The sequence below is a fragment of the Vanacampus margaritifer genome, chromosome 10, assembly GCF_051991255.1.
Source record: "Vanacampus margaritifer isolate UIUO_Vmar chromosome 10, RoL_Vmar_1.0, whole genome shotgun sequence".
NCBI classification, from domain to species: domain Eukaryota; kingdom Metazoa; phylum Chordata; class Actinopteri; order Syngnathiformes; family Syngnathidae; genus Vanacampus; species Vanacampus margaritifer.
The window spans coordinates 2,142,393-2,158,812 of NC_135441.1; the positions used below are offsets into that span (position 1 = coordinate 2,142,393).

The following is a 16,420-nucleotide window of genomic DNA, read 5'->3' on the forward strand; positions in this document are numbered from 1 at the left end:
GTTCACAAAATCACCATCCCACTGTATTCTTTTTAAACACTCATGATTATATCACATTGATATGCCTATAAGTAAATTCAAAAACAGTAAAACATCAAATTGAAAATGTTAAATGTCTTCAGTCCTACCATTGAACTTCTATAAATTCAAAAACCGGACATTTAATCCCACAATAGTCTAGAGAGAAAGTCCAGCGCAGATCATCTTGATCGTCGCAAAATGAAGCAATGTTTATGTGTGGAGTTTAGAAATAAGAATAGCAGGTGAGAGAGAGAGAGAGAGAGAAAGATAGAGGGGCTTAGCAGTCAGAATTCATTGATTCATTAAAAAATTCAGTGGAAGGGGCATAATAAATGTGAGGCATAACACTATGTGATGTGGTTAAGTGTCACGACGCAATAGCAGATGTGTCCGTCCCTCGAAGCCATCTCCTGATGAAGGTCTTTGTTGAATGAAAAGTGTGTTCGACAGTTGGTCAATTTTTTAAAAAGAGGCGTTTGTCAGCCTCTTTCTGAACCTGGCTGACTGCCAGAGATCGCAGGAAAGGTCACGGGACTTCATTCCCAGTGTGACTCTATCCTTGTGAATTGATGAAAAGGGGCATGTGATTCAAATCACCATTGAGTGATTTCCCCCTTTCACCAGCAGATTGACACTTGATCAGCTTTTCCAGGCGAATCAACTGTGCCCATCTTTGCCCATGGAAAAGGCACTCCAATGAATCTTCTTTCAGCGACCTCCTTCAGCTTCTTCTCAGTCCTCCTGACCAGCCGGGATGCTTGTTGACACTCCTTTGACTCAATGTCGAGCTGCTCCTCCATTTGAGCGATTTTGGCCTCCAGGGAGGCGATGGTGTACTTGTACTTTGACTTGATGGTGCTTTCAAGCTCCTGCAGCTTCAGCTTCAGCTCCTTGTTTTGGCGATCTAGCCGGGAACGAGCGCCCTCCAGTCGCTGGACGCTGCTGTGCTCGGCGCCAAGCTCCGTGGTCAGCTGCTCCATCTGCAGTGTGGTTCTCTTCAGATGCTCGTTGATCATCTCGGTGTTGAGTAGCTCCTCCTCCAAATCTTCCTCCAACTGGGCTATGCGAGCCTCCAGCCTCCTCTTCTCTTCAGTCAGCAGAGCATTTTTAGCATTGCCGTTGTTAATCTCATCCTGCTCGTCTCTCTCTGGCTGCGTTTGTCTTTTGAGTCTCTCGGCTGTGGCAAGATCCTCCTGGTAGTGCAGGGCATCTGCCTCCAAGGCCTCCAGCTCACGGGCTAGCGTTAGCGCCCGCGTGTCCTTCTCCCTGGCGTCTGCTTCGGCCCGGTCGCGCTCCTCGGCATACTGGCTGGAGATGATCTTCTCCTCAGCCAGCATCTGGTCGAACTTCTTCTGTTTCCTGTCCAGGTTGGAAACCACCTGCCTCAGGTTGTCCTGATCCACCATGAGGTCACCCAGCTCCCGCTGCAAACGGGTTTTGGTCTTATCCAATTTGTCGTAAGCGGCCGTTTTCTCTTCCAGCTGCTGCTGCAACGAGTCGGCGTCACGTTGGACGCGTTTACGAGCCTCCTCCGCGCTCTCCAGGTTGGCCGTCTCCTGATCCAACTTCTTCTTCATGTCGGCCAGCTGTGCCTGAAACGTAGCAGACCTGCTTCTCCACGTTTCTCTTGCCCTCCTCCTCTTCATCCAGCATCTCGCGCAGGTTGTTCTGCTCATCCTCCTGCTGCCGCAAGCGAGTGGAGATGTTGAGCTTCTGACGAGTCTCCTCTTGGAGCAGTTCCTGTGCATCCTGAAGCTGAGACTCCACTGAAGAAAGGTCTTTGCTGAATTTAATGTTTTTGCCCTCGGCTTCAGTCAGAAGGCTGTTGACATTGTCCAGCTCAGACTGCATTTTGGCCATCTTGTCCGCCATCTCCTGCCTCTGCCGTTCGCTGTCTCCAAATTTGACCTGAAGCTCCTGAACTTGGGACTCTGCCTTCTTGCGACGGTGCTCTGAATCGGATTTGCCTTGCATCAGGGTCTTGAGCTCGATTTGCACCTCGTTCCATTCGCTCTCTAGGGCCTGTTTTGATTTCTCCACAGACATCTTGTTCCGCTTGGCCTGCTCCAGCTGTTCATTAAGCTCGTCAAAGGCCTGGTTGTGTTTCTGTCTCATGTTGGCCATCAGCTGCTCGTGGGCCTTGGCCTCGTCCTCCACAATCTTCTTGAGATCGGCAACCTCCGTCTCACATTTGCTCCTCAGCTCCTGCTGTGTTCTCTGGCGTGGTGGGAGCGCTTCAATCATCACGAGCGTTGCAGCCTTTATCTGTACGCTCAGCGAAGAGTTCAGAATATGGACCGGAAGTTTATGCAAATCAAACCAGCCGGAGTCTTGATCAACAATGTCGTCCATTATATGTATTAATTAGTCCTTTTTAATATTTATAAAGTCAGTGACGTCTCACTTATGATACTACGATATAACAGATCAAAAATATTCTCATTAATCCCCCCCCAAAAAAAATTTTATTTTATTTTTTCAGACAAACACAAACAAGACGAAAATGAAACAGATATTAAATACCTTTTGCGCGACTTCAACAAATATATCCTGGATCTTCACGGGCGGCTTATATCACACAGCTCTGAACCGAAAAAACGGCAGGCTTCCTTATATATCATTCCACGCACCGTAGCGAACTACGCGACATACGGGCGTTTAGCTCAGCAAACACTACGCGTGATCAACGCGAGCTGCTTATATCACAACACACATCAGCACACACATAGTGCGATCACCACTAGCGGCTTATAACACCACAACAACCACAACAGCCTATTCCCCCGTGGTACTCAATGTCTTATGCCGTTTCAAACGGCGGAGCGCTCCGACTTGACGTCACTTCCGTAAACACGGGGCATTTTTATGCGCGACTTAAACCCAACACACACACACCGAGGAATTATGTCCCTCGGTTTAATAATTCCACACAGCACACACCTTGTGTGAATGATATCACACACAGGCGGCTAATCCACACCGCACTCCCAGTAGCTTATTCACACGAAAAAATAAAAAACACAACCTATTCCACCGCGGAAAAAACTCCCATGCATGGTTCAATGTCGTAGTAATTTTCAAAACCGAGGACTTTCCGTCCCACCGTAAGAAATACTACTACAACCCCCCTAACTTGTTCACAGATCCCAAATACAACTTCGCACAGACGAAATGCAACTGTATTGATCCTAAACAACCAGAATTTCTCTACGTGGATAAAATGTCCACTCACCTTGTTAATATTTTTGCGCTTTAGAAATCCGGTGTTCAGGATCAATCACAGCTGTTGAAAAAACGTCTCAATAAGATCACGTCGGGGTCACCATTTTGAAGGAATATTTTGATTATTATATTAATTGTAATCTTTGCGTGTCCAAATAATTGTATTCAGGATCTGATGAAGAAGTTTTCTTGCAAGAATTTATTTAGAAGCTTCTAAAGACACCGTTAGGACATCCACATCTGAATGCGACGTAAACCCCCCAAGAGTGTGACAATTTACAGAACATCGACTCATTTATACTCAAAAGATAAAAGGTTCCTCCTCCCGGCTCTTGATTGAACAAAGGGCAGACATGTCATCTCCTAGATTGAACAAAGGTGTAAGGTTGATGGTAAACAGACATCTTTATACAGTTCCCCTTCTTGATTGGGGGAACAGATGCAATATTGATCTGACCCCAAACCTTCAGTCCCTAAGAGACTCTGACACATCATGCACATTGCCCCTCCAACAGCATTGAGGGTACGAAGATCAAATAAAGTTCACAAAATCACCATCCCACTGTATTCTTTTTAAACACTCATGATTATATCACATTGATATGCCTATAAGTAAATTCAAAAACAGTAAAACATCAAATTGAAACGTTAAATGTCTTCACCACTCAACACCAACACATTATTTTCAATACTAATCTGCTTTTTTGCTCCTCAATCATGTTGCTACGTGCTAGGAGTTAGTTAAATGAATTCTCAGGCATATCCGAGAACACCTCTGACAATCCAGAGGCCGAGATATAAAAAAATATGACGACATTGTTAAAAATTCCTCAGGAGACGGTAAATAATATCCCTTTTCACCATGTACATCGGCTTGGAGCGCATAGGGGGCAACAAACCCTGTCCTATTATCGCTACGTTTGAGTATTTTAAACAGAATTTTTTTTTTAAAAGTAAAGGACAAGAGCTTAAAGGGACATCTTTCGGAATAAATGACCAATTCCCGAGAGAGATTAATGAGCGGCGAAAGGTACTGTTTCCTATAATGAGACAAAATAGGCAGGAGGGTAAACGGACTACGATAGTTGTCGATAAGCTATACATCGATGGCCAACTATTACGGAACCCCAAATCCACTCCCTGGCTGTTCTAATTGGCATTGGTGGAACTGAACTTGGTTTGATTATTAGATGTATACATATACTGTATATGTGGTTATAAAACCTAAAATATGAATACTTATTATGTATAGGCTATATTACAAATATAATATTAATACATAACTATGTCTAAAATATATTTAAACAAAAAATACCACTTAGGTTACCATTTATTGGTGTATTGTTACATGTTTAATCCCCCACCAATTTCCTTCACTTCAACCTCCCTCCCTGTTTTTTCACTGTTACTCACGTACACGTTTACCTCTTATTTTAAAAAAAATACATAAACCACCTAACCACTTTGATTCCATCCTATAACATGCCAATATTAACAAGTAGCCTATACAGATATAAACACAGGACTGAGTTTATATTGTTTGTATGCATAAATTAGTTTCCTGGAATGTTTGTGGCGCTCACTCACAGGCAAAAAGAATAAACATTTTGGACCATCTCTTAAAATTAAAAGCAGATATTTGTCTCCCACAAGAAACCCACCAACAAAAATCTGAAGAAAAATTACTTATTGACAAAAATTTTAGTCAAGTGTACTCTGCCCCTTATAACAGTAGACAAAGAGGAGTCTGCATACTCATACATAATAATTTATTCTTTACTCTAAATAATACAGTAACAGACCCAGAGAGCCGATACATTATTATTCAGGTGACTATATTTAATGAAATATATACATTTGGTAATTTATATGCCCCTAATTGTCACGGCTTGAGAAGGGAGGACCCAGATGCCGTGAGGAAGGCGAGCCACGGCAGGGATGCGGATAACTTTGATTTAATGTAGCGATAAACGCAAACACAAAATCACGCACACAGGCGGACAAAAGTAAACACAAACTCACGCACACAGGCGGATAGCAAACAAACTCAAAATCACGCACACAGGCGGACGAAAACAAACACAAACTCACGCGCACAGGCGGATCACAAACAAACTCAAAAGCACGCACAGTGGCGGCAAAAAGGTAAGTCATGGGCAGCAGGAGAAACACTTGTAAGACGAGTACAGTCGGGTCAAGAGAGCGGCGTCTCGGAGTAATCACCCGACACTCCTTGCTGTGTCCATCAGGCTTTTATTGAGGTCTGATGGCAAGATGGCATGATGGGCAGCAGGTGTGTATGGTGGGTGGAGCCCACCAGCTGACCCAAATCATGACACTAATAATGATTATCCGGCCTTTTTCCATGAATTTTTCTCTCAGCTGTTTGATTTAGCAGCGAACTCTACTATTATTATTGGAGGAGACTTTAAAACAGTCTTAATTCCATTAATAGATCGTTCTAATAATATAACATGTATAAGGCGATTACAATATACTAAAGTAATAGGGGAATATATGGATGATTTTGGCCTCGTCGACAGCTAGAGACTTAAAAACCCAACTAAGAAGGAATTTACCTTCTTTTCCGATGTGCACCGGTCTTTTTCAAGAATTGCTTTTTTTCTTACAAATAATTCTATTGCTGATAAAATTGGTACAAAAATAAATCATTTTATTATTAGCGACCATGCACCAGTCTTCCTTATCCTACAAGATGATTATATCTTTAAAACACCCCCGACATGGCGTTTTAACATCTCACTGCTAAATGACGCAGAGTTTGACAAAATTATAAGAAGAGAGTTGGTAGATTTTTTGGAAATAAATGACTCTCCAGACTTATCTCCATCTCTTCTCTGGGAAGCTGGGAAACAGTAATTAGAGGTAAATTTATATCATATTCATCTTATAAAAAGAAACAGGATAAAAAATTAGAAAAATATTTGGAAGATAAAATTAAACAACTGACGGATGAGTACGCAATAAACCCAAATAACCAAATATGGACTGACTTACAAAATACAAAAATACAGTTAGACAATATACTATCTAAAAAGACAGAGTTTATAATACAACAATTGAGATACAACAACTTTGAATATAATAATAAATCAGGTAAATCTCATAACCGCTATTAAAGGGACAACTGGTGAATGCATACAATCACCAGAAGAAATTAATAAAAAATGTTATAGCTATTATCGCAACCTATACTCAGAAACTAACAAGCCTAACCCTGAGCATATTGAGGAATTCCTCAGTAGTTTAAATATACCTCAGTTAACTACTGAATATAAAGATATGTTAGATGCGCCACTTACTCTAAACAAGCTGTACAGTGCTCTAGATAGTATACCTAATGGCAGAGCACCTGGCCCGGATGGATAGCCGGCTATATATTTTTTAAGCACTTTTGGTTCATGCTTGTTTCATTATTCTTAAGAGTAGTAACAGAAATGAAAACTAATGGTTACATACGTCCACACATGAATACATCAGCAATTAAACTTTTATTAAAGCCAGAAAAATACCCCACCCTTCCTTCAAGTTACCGTCCAATTTCACAAATTAACACTGATATTAAAATTATCGCTAAGGCTTTCGCATCTAGACCAGTCATGGGCAAACCCCGGCCCGCGGGCCAAATACGGCCCGTTATGCGTTTCAATCCGGCCCGCCGAACTTATCCAATAAGGCTAGAAAAAAATTCAATTATTTTTTTTCAGCTCAGTGGCCGAGTGGTTAGAGTGTCCACCCTGAGACTGGGAGGTCGTGGTCATACCAAAGACTATAAAAATGGGACCGATTGCCACTCTGCTTGACACTCAGCATTAAGGGTTGGAATTGGGAGGTTAGATCACCACATGATTCCCGAGCGCGGCGCTGTTGCTGCTCACCGCTCCCTCAGGGGATGGGTCAAATGCGGAGAACAAATTTCGCCCCACTTAGATGGGTGTGACAATCAGTGGATCTTATCTTATCTTATCTTATAAATTTTATTTTGTTCCTGCAATGCCCGCGTATATATACCAATACCAATCGGTGGCGCCAGCCGCGGCGCCAAAATTTTTATTGTGGGTGGGCCTGAGGAAAAATGGGTGGGCCAGAGAAAATATGCAAAAAATAATAATTCCCTTCACGTCCCTAATAGTGCTTTACCGCGGGTACCAAGGACAGCGATTAAGTTGCCGCTCTTAACACACACTTTTTATGGCGTTATTTCGCTTCTTTAATTACGAGGGCGCAGAAAATAAAATCGCTGGCTAAAGGGAAGGACTGCTGTGAGTGACGGGTGCAGCTGGAGAACGCGCTCTCGAGCAGTGGATGACTGGTGTTGGGATCCACTTCCCTCAGACTCCTGTGCAGATTATGTTTTACACCAGAGTCACTGCTGTGTAACTTCTACACACCCGGAAAATATGATCACTGGGTCGGGGTCTCACTGATAAGCTCGTTTACGCACAGAAAGGGGACAGAAAGATACGCAGGGCACATTCATAATAACGTTTGCAATTTATTAAAATAAACGGGAGAATGGCAGTAAGCTTAACTCAAGATAACTGATTCATAAAATACAATTCTTCCTGGATTTGGACATTTACAGCAGGAGACGGCAGGGTTTTGTGTTGAACACAGCAATAATGTCCTGATAGTCCAGATAATCGGTCAATTCTTTTTTGAAAGAAAGCAGGGACAAAGAGTTCAGTCTATCAGTCAACATTGTGGCACTGTTGCGTGTTTTGATCCTTTTGACAGCTGAAGATAGTCTTTCTACATGTTGTCATGGGTGAGGTGAGGAGCGCGCATGCAGGAGACTGTTGATATTGGTGAATACATCCCCGGGGCGTGCGTCGAGCACTTCTATGAGCGTTTCCTCGTTGGCTTTTGGCTTCTTTTTGAGCTGCTGCACAAAGACCGTGTGCTATGCGTCCCCCACAGAGATGGAAAAGTGGTCAGAGACGGATTGGATGTACGCGCTTTGTCCTCAGCGCGTGACAGGCAGCAGCGGCTATCATGCAGCCGCATGTGTCACACGTACTGTGGGCCCGGGTTAAAAATGGGTGGGCCAATGAAAAAAATTCTTTAACTTTACGCCTTGAATTGAAATCTATTAATGCAGTCACCAGGTTTGACAGATCACAGTGTATGTGCTATTATAATCTATTTACATTTCTCCTCCCACTTTGCCAAATAGTGTGTAAATGCCGCATCTTGCATATTCATTGAGGCAAACGTACTACCTGGATTAGGGCTATTTTATAATAATCATAATAATAATAATAATACATTTCATTTAAAAACAGCACCTTTCAGAACACCCAAGGTCACTTTACAACGCATAAAAACACAGCAAAAGTTGAGCTAAAACAAAAAAAATGAAGCTATTGGAAAAGCTGTTTTAAATATGTGGATTTTGCACATTTGAAAAATGCAGTCCTAAGTGCACACTATAAGTAAATTGGGTTGTACATTTATCTGTGTGTTTTTACTGTGCTATGAGGTCCAAATGCTCCTGGTCCGGCCCATCTGTCAAAATTTCAAACCCATTGTGGCCCGCAAGTCAACAAGTTTGCCCACCCCTGATTTAGACAGTATTACCAGTAATCTCGACAATCATTCATAGCGACCAAACAGGCTTTATTAAAGGTCGTCACCCTTTAACCTTATTAGCATGTCACGGCGGTATGATTAAAAGGCGGTTATTATATCGTTGGATGCAGAAAAAGCCTTCGACAAAGTTAACTGGTCCTTCCTCTTTGCTGTTTTAAATAAATTTGGCTTTGGGAAGTCATTTATTCACTGGGTGTCAGTATTATATGATTCTCCTAAAACCACAGTTACTAATGGGATTATATCTCAGAGTTTTACTTTACAGAGAGGCACAAGTCAGGGATGCAAACTGTCCCCTTTATTATTTGCAATATTTATTGAGCCACTTGCATTAGCTATACGCAAGGAAAGAAGGATTCAAGGAATTCACTCTGGGGTAACAGAACACAAAATTAATCTATATGCCAATGACATTTTACTTTAATTAGAAAAACCTGCTATTTTGTTAGGGGAAGTATTTAACTCAATAACTAAATTCTCACATTTATCAGATTATTCTATTAACTGGACAAAATCAACACTACTACTTATGACAGAAAATGCATTTCCTATAGGCAATTTAAAATACTTAGGCATAAAAATCTCACCTAAATTAACTGATTTAATACATTTAAACTTTACTTCTGGATACCATTTACAGTGACTTGGAGCGGTGGAATAATCTTCCCATTTCTCTAATGGGACGAATAGCCACCATTAAAATTAAAGTTTTACCCAAAATAAATTATTTTTCTCAATGATTCCATTTAAACCTATGTCTAACTGGTTCCAGTCGTTGGACTCGGCCGTTACAAAATTTTACTGGAATAAAAAAAAGCAAAGATTAGTCTATCTACTCTTCAGGAAAAAAAATTCAAAGGAGTTCTAGATGCACCAAATTTTATGCACTACTATATAGCTAACAAGCTACAATATATTAATCTATGGGCACAACCCAACAGAGATACTAACTGTTGGTTGGAACTAGAACAGAATGATTTGTAATGACCTCCAACTTTTATATTTACTCTTTATTACAACATCGATTAAGCGACACAATTATTTTAAAAACCCAATGATTCCGCCACCCTGAACGCCTCACACATCTCCACCATCTTTTCTCAGATAATATGGTTATATCATATACATTCTTGCTCCAAAAATACAAAATAAAAAACTGAAATTGTGTACATTATTATTTATAAGTTAAAAATATGATAAAGAAACAAATACAATACAAAAACAAACACTTCGGGGTATGCTCCAACCGCCTGTTTTAGCGAAAGATATTACAAAGCTTTCTCCGACAACAACAAAAAAACTCTAAAAAATATATAATTTATTTTTGTATACTGATAAAAGGTATTTACCCATCTCGACAGACTTGTCTATAGCTCCGGAATATGACTTTAAGATTCAACTTTGTGAAAACGTATTTAAAATGACAAAACACACAATTTTACAACTTATCCAATATAAAATTATTCATAAAACATACATTACTCAATATATGATGAAGAAAATGGGACTCTCAGACTCCGACGTTTGTCTCCAATGTTTACAAAACACTACAGACTCTTATTTTCATGTTTTATGGTTATGCATTCCGGAATTTAGATGTTTCTGGGGTTGCTGAAAGATTCTGGTTGGTAACCCGGTGGGTAGTTGGTGATGTCTGGTCGGTGCTGGATTTCACTTTCCTTTCTTTTCTTTGATCCTTCCTCGGGCCTCCTAACAACTTCACGACTAGCTTGATTCAGAAGTATTCGGTTTAGGTGAACGGTATGGGATTTTTAATAGGTTTTAGGTGAATTAATGAGTACACACTCACACGCACGCACATATGCACACACACACGCACATGCACATACAAAAAAAAGAAAAAGAGAAGAAAAAAAGAGAGAAATGATGATGACATGTCGAATTGGTAAGATTACCGAATGAACAATATTGAGCTCTCAGAAAAAAAGAAAAAAAAATTAAAAAAGAGCATAGGTAAAAAAAAATTGCGCTGCACATGTGAATTGACTTGCAAAGTAAACATTTCACAGCATTTTCATTCTATTACTGATAAATACTACAATGTTTTTGTTTCATATTTAAATAAATATTTACATCTTAACTCTTTGACTGCCAAAAACGTTAAATAACGTTAAGTAAAATCCTACGGAGGACTGCCAAAGACGTTAAAAGACGTTCACTATGTTGTTATTTTTGGGGGGGGAAACGGGTGGAGGAAAGCCTTGGCCAGCTGTGCTGAAAGTATCAAGCAGATCTAGTTAGTATGACTATTTTTGGGCACTAGATGGCAGCGATGACTCTCTTTGGACAAGATCGGGTAGGCGTCAGTAGTAGAAGACGTGAGGAGTGTTGAAGGGAGAATGGCTGAGGAAGCGAAAATGGTGACCGGTGGCAAGCAGCTCATGCTTGATCACTTTTTTCAAAGAAGAGAAGCATCAACCAGTGCTAAATTGCACATTGATGATGATGATGGTGACTACGAGGTTGACGCCGAAGTTGCAGCGTTGACGCGGCAGCCTCGACCACGTCATAAAGCCTCACCGGCTAGCGATGCTAATGCCGGAAAACGTGGTGCACGACCGAGCACTTCTGCACAGGCGGACGTTGAATCGGACGATGAAGAGTACCCTGAGTCCGATGGATATTCTTCGGAGGAGTGGGTACAGTCTGATCACAGAGGCACTGATTCGGACAGTCTTTCATCCTCAGAAGACTGTGAAGGTAAGCACAAACTTGCTATGAGATACTTTTCCGGCACGCTGCTAGCACCTCGTGTAACGTGAATGTACAATTCATAAATCGTGGATCGTGCTCACATCGACGTCCCACTGCAGTTTCGACAAAGACAGGTATAAAGTGTTTTCAATACACCCCAACAACAAAAGAAAACAGTCTTTCGATATTATTTTAATTGTATATATTTCTTTCAGCTGTAGCTCATAGGGCTCAAAGTGACGCTTCTCACAGTGAGCAGAATAAAGGTAACAAAAAAAAAGATTCTCCAACACAGCACTAGTAAAATATTTGATGGTAAATGTCTTCTATAATTTACAGAATGTACATCAACCAATGGATCCAAGAAAAAAGGTAAATATATATATTTATATATATATATATTGCATCACACTGATCTAAAATGAATATTACATGATATTGAAATGTATGTTTGCAGATCTCCAAAATTCTGGCTGGCATGAAGCAGTCTGGCAGCCAAACCCATTCCCCTTTACTGCAAAACCAGGACCAAGGGGTGCCACAGCAGAGCTGAATTCGACCCTGCCAGCTGACTTCCTGCAGCTGTTCATCACGGACGAACTTCTCCAGCATTGCTGACCAGACAAACCTGTATGCACGTCAGTCTATCAAGAAGCAGACTGAAAGTCTGCCACACTGTAGGAGTCGTGCTTGGAAGTGTTGACATTTAACTGTTTCAATTTATATTTTAACTGTTTTGAATTTAGTTATACATGTGTAGAAGTAAATATTACTATGTTAACTCAATCACCAGATGTAGTGAGGATGTGATAATAATTTCTTTGATCTCTGTTTGAAGTCTGTCCTCTCTGTTCCCGTAACAAAAGAGTGGGCTAAAAGTTTCTGTTGACCCATCGGAAGAGGATGTTAAAATACTATCAGCGTTTCTGTTCCTCAGGTCATCCTGTCGTAAAATCTAATAGGGTCCAGAGTCTATCTACATCAAAGACTCTAGTCAGGAAGTCCTGTTTTATGTCACAACTCTGCTAAGGATTCAAAGGAGGGCGGGGGCGGGTCTCAATGTAAGACCTTTTTGTATAAAGATGCTAGAGATTCGAAATCCAACACACACTGGGAGCTTTTCACCACTTTTCAAGTGAGCTGTCTCTGTATCTTTTAAAAGCTTTTAAAATAAAAACTTGCAAGGAACTTCTTCATCAATCTCATTTATGATTTATTTGAACACGCAATAGATTACAAAATCCATGTAATCTATCAAAATGGTGACCCCGATGATTTTTTGACGATTTCCAGCTGTGACGTTAATGGACGGATGGAATTTCTGGCGCCATATTAATTGAACGGTAAGTGGAGACGTTTATCCATGTAGAGAAATTCTGTCTGTTTGGGATCACTACAGCTGGTCTTCGTCTTCTGAATTGGCTAAATTCTATATGAGATCTGAGTGAACAAGTATTAGTGGAGTTTGAAGTCGTTATTTGGTTACGGAGGGACGCGAGGTCCTTGATTTTGGATTTCCTACGACATTGCAACTAGACGTACGTGGTGACGGTCTTGTTTATGGAAGTACCGTCACGTTGGATTGAGCGCTGCTGAAACTGAGACAGCATTAAGAGGACAGGTTGAAGCGAGCGGCTTTGTTGTTTTTGTTGTTTGTTGTTGTTTTTGTTGTGTTTAGCCGCTCGCGAAGCAATCGATAGATCTAGATATAAATTATTTTTCGACGAAGGCACGGTGTATTTTATTAAGTGGGTCCGTGCACTCCGGAGATATTTTGTGTTCATCTGTAGTTATTTTTTATTTTTGGGGGGAGTGATGTGCAACGTTGCTGAATAAATTTGACCTGTTGAATTGTGGTACCATAAGTGAGACGTCACTGACTTGATAATTATTAGATACGACTTGAATATAATTAATATACATTATGGAGGACATTTTTGACCATGACACCGAGTGGTTTGACCTGGATGTACTTCCGGTTCATACTCGGAACATGTTGTTGGTTACACAGGTTGCAAACGCTTCCGAGGTCGCTCTAGGGGTTTTGCCCGTGAGGCGGAGGCGTCAGTTGAAGATTTTTTTGAATGATTGGATGCGCGTTTGTTCGGAAAAAGGATGGATGCCGTCGTTACAATCTACGGTGTGTCTGATTTCGTTGATGAAATCGGTTGAACTTGCTTGTGCAAAGAAACGGCAAGCGCTGGATAAGCAGGTAAGAGAAACGTCTATATTGTCTTCAAATGGAAGAAGGGTCAGACAGAACTTAAAGAAAGTGGATCAGATGATGGTTTATGCTAGAATGTTAGCGTTGGGTAGCTCTGTGAAGGTTGCCCGGATGGCGGTGTTAAGTGATTTTGAGAACAAAGAGACTGATGCTAAGCTAGCGGCTCCGCCGGCGTATGAGCTGGCTCGCGCGGGAGATGGGTTTGACCCTATAAACCCGTTTACTGAATCTCCATATAGTACTGCTCTTGTTGACATTTAACATTTTCAATTGATATTTTTACTGTTTTTGAATTTACTTATAGGTATATAGATGCCATATAACTATGTGTAGTTAAATGAATAACACTGTGATAATGATTTTGTGAAATATATTGGAACCTCTCACTCCCTGCCAGCTCTTGAGATAAGAATGTGTATGTTTTAAAAAGTTGTCAAGTTCTCATGTCATTAGTCATTTGGTCGTAAAAAATGAAGGTCCAAGGTCAAAGCCTGTCTACATCATTTCTCCGAAGCTGGTGGGGAGCTGAGATGATCATGTCAGTATCTTGTGCCTGCTTATTTTAAACACTATCTCTTTGTTAAATGTAAGAGGCGGAGAGAACCTTTTCTACTAGTATAAAGCGACTGGGTGTTTCCATATTCTACACACTGGAAGCTTAACATCACCTTTCGAATGTAAGCTTTTTTCCTGTGTCTTAAGAGCTCTTAATAAAATCCTTGCAAGGGAAACTTTTTCATGAGATCTCAATTCTGATTTATTTGAACACGCAAAAGATTACACTCTCTTTGACTGCCATGGACGTTAAAAGACGTCAAGTAAAAACCTACGGAGGGCTGCCAATGACGTTAAAAGACGTCATCCAATTATTTTATATATTTTTTTGAAACGGGTGGAGGAAAGCCTTGGGCAGCTGTGGTGAAAGTTTCAAGCAGATCTAGTGAGCCTAATGACTATTTTTGGCCCCTATTTTTGGCCCCTATTTTTGGTCGTTTATGACGACGGTGATGATGATGGTGACAATGAAGTTGATGCCGAAGTTGCAGTGTTGACGCGGCGGCTGCTTCGACCACGTCCTAAAGCCCCAAAGGCTAGCGGTGCAAGCGCCGGAAAACGTGGTGCACGACCGAGCACTTCTGCACACGAGGACGTTGAATCGGACGACGGTGATGATGATGGTGACAACGAGGTTGATGCCGAAGTTGCAGCGTTGACGCGGCGGCGGCTTCGACCACGTCCTAAAGCCCCAAAGGCTAGCGGTGCTAGCGCCGGAAAACGTGGTGCACGACCGAGCACTTCTCCACACGAGGACGATGAATCGGACGACGAAGAGTACCCTGAGTCCGATGGATATTCTTCGGAGGAGTGGGTACAATCTGACAACAGAGAAAGTGATTCTGACAGTATTTCATCCGCAGAAGACTGCGAAGGTAAGCACAAACTTGCTATGAGATACTTTTCCGACACGCTGCTAGCACCTCGTGTAACGTGAATGTGCAATTCATAGATCGTGGATCGTGCTCACAGCGACGTCCCAATGCAGAGACGACAAAGAGAGGTATAAAAAAAAAGTGTTTTCAATACACCGCAACAACAAAAGAAAACGATATTTCGATATTATTGTAATTGTATATATTTCTTTCAGCTGCAGCTCAGAGTGGCGCTTCTCACAGTGAGCAGAATAAAGGTCCATCAACCAGTGGATCCAAGAAAAAACGTAAATATATATATTTATATATATATATTGCATCACACTGGTCGAAAATGAATATTATATGATATTGAAATGTATATTTGCAGATCCCCAAAATTCTGTCTGGCATGAAGCAGGCTGGCACCCAACCACATTCCCCTTTACTGCGGAGCCAGGACCGAGAGGTGCCGCAGCAGAGCTGAATTCTACCCTGCCAGCTGACTTCCTGCAGCTGTTCATCACGGATGAATTGCTGCAGCACATTGCCGATGAAACAAATCTATATGCACGTCAGTCAATGCAAAAACGGGCTGAAAGTCTGCCACACTGCAGGAGTCGTGCTTGGAAGCCAGTGTCTGTGTCCGAACTGAAAACTTTTTTTGCACTGCAATTTCTTACTGGGTATATAAACAAGCCCAGTATAGAAATGTATTGGACTCAGGACGAAATAGAGCCGACACCATTTTTCAGTCGCCCGATGCCTCGAAACCGCTTCCAGCTCAACTGGAGTTTCCTTCACTTCAATAACAACGAGACACACAGTTCAGACGACAAACTATTCAAAATTCGTCCTGTGTTCAATCACGTTGTCAGCAAATTCAAGGAACTGTTTCAACCGGGGAGGAATGTATGCATTGATGAGGGAATGATGAGTTTTCAGGGACGTCTTTCTTTCAAGGTATACAACCCCCAAAAGCCGATCAAATATGGGATCAAATCATACATATTGTGTGACTCCCAAACCGGGTATTGTTTCAATATGCAACCCTATGTCGGTATTAGTTGTTCTCTGTTGGGTCTGATATTACAGATCCCCTTAGTTACCGACCGTGCACCAAGGAAAAAGGAGGCAGAAGCTGCTTGTTTGTCTTAATGCAACCGCGGCTGGGAGAGGAGAGGAGACGCGAGACCTTAACTCACGCTCGGCTCTG

At 41.4% G+C, this 16,420-nt stretch overlaps 1 pseudogene; it reads right to left on the reverse strand.

Moving 5' to 3' along the window:
* Positions 1 to 282: 282 nt before the first annotated feature.
* Positions 283 to 2,265, reverse strand: LOC144059488 (uncharacterized; annotated as a pseudogene).
* Between the last annotated feature and the right edge of the window lie 14,155 nt (positions 2,266 to 16,420).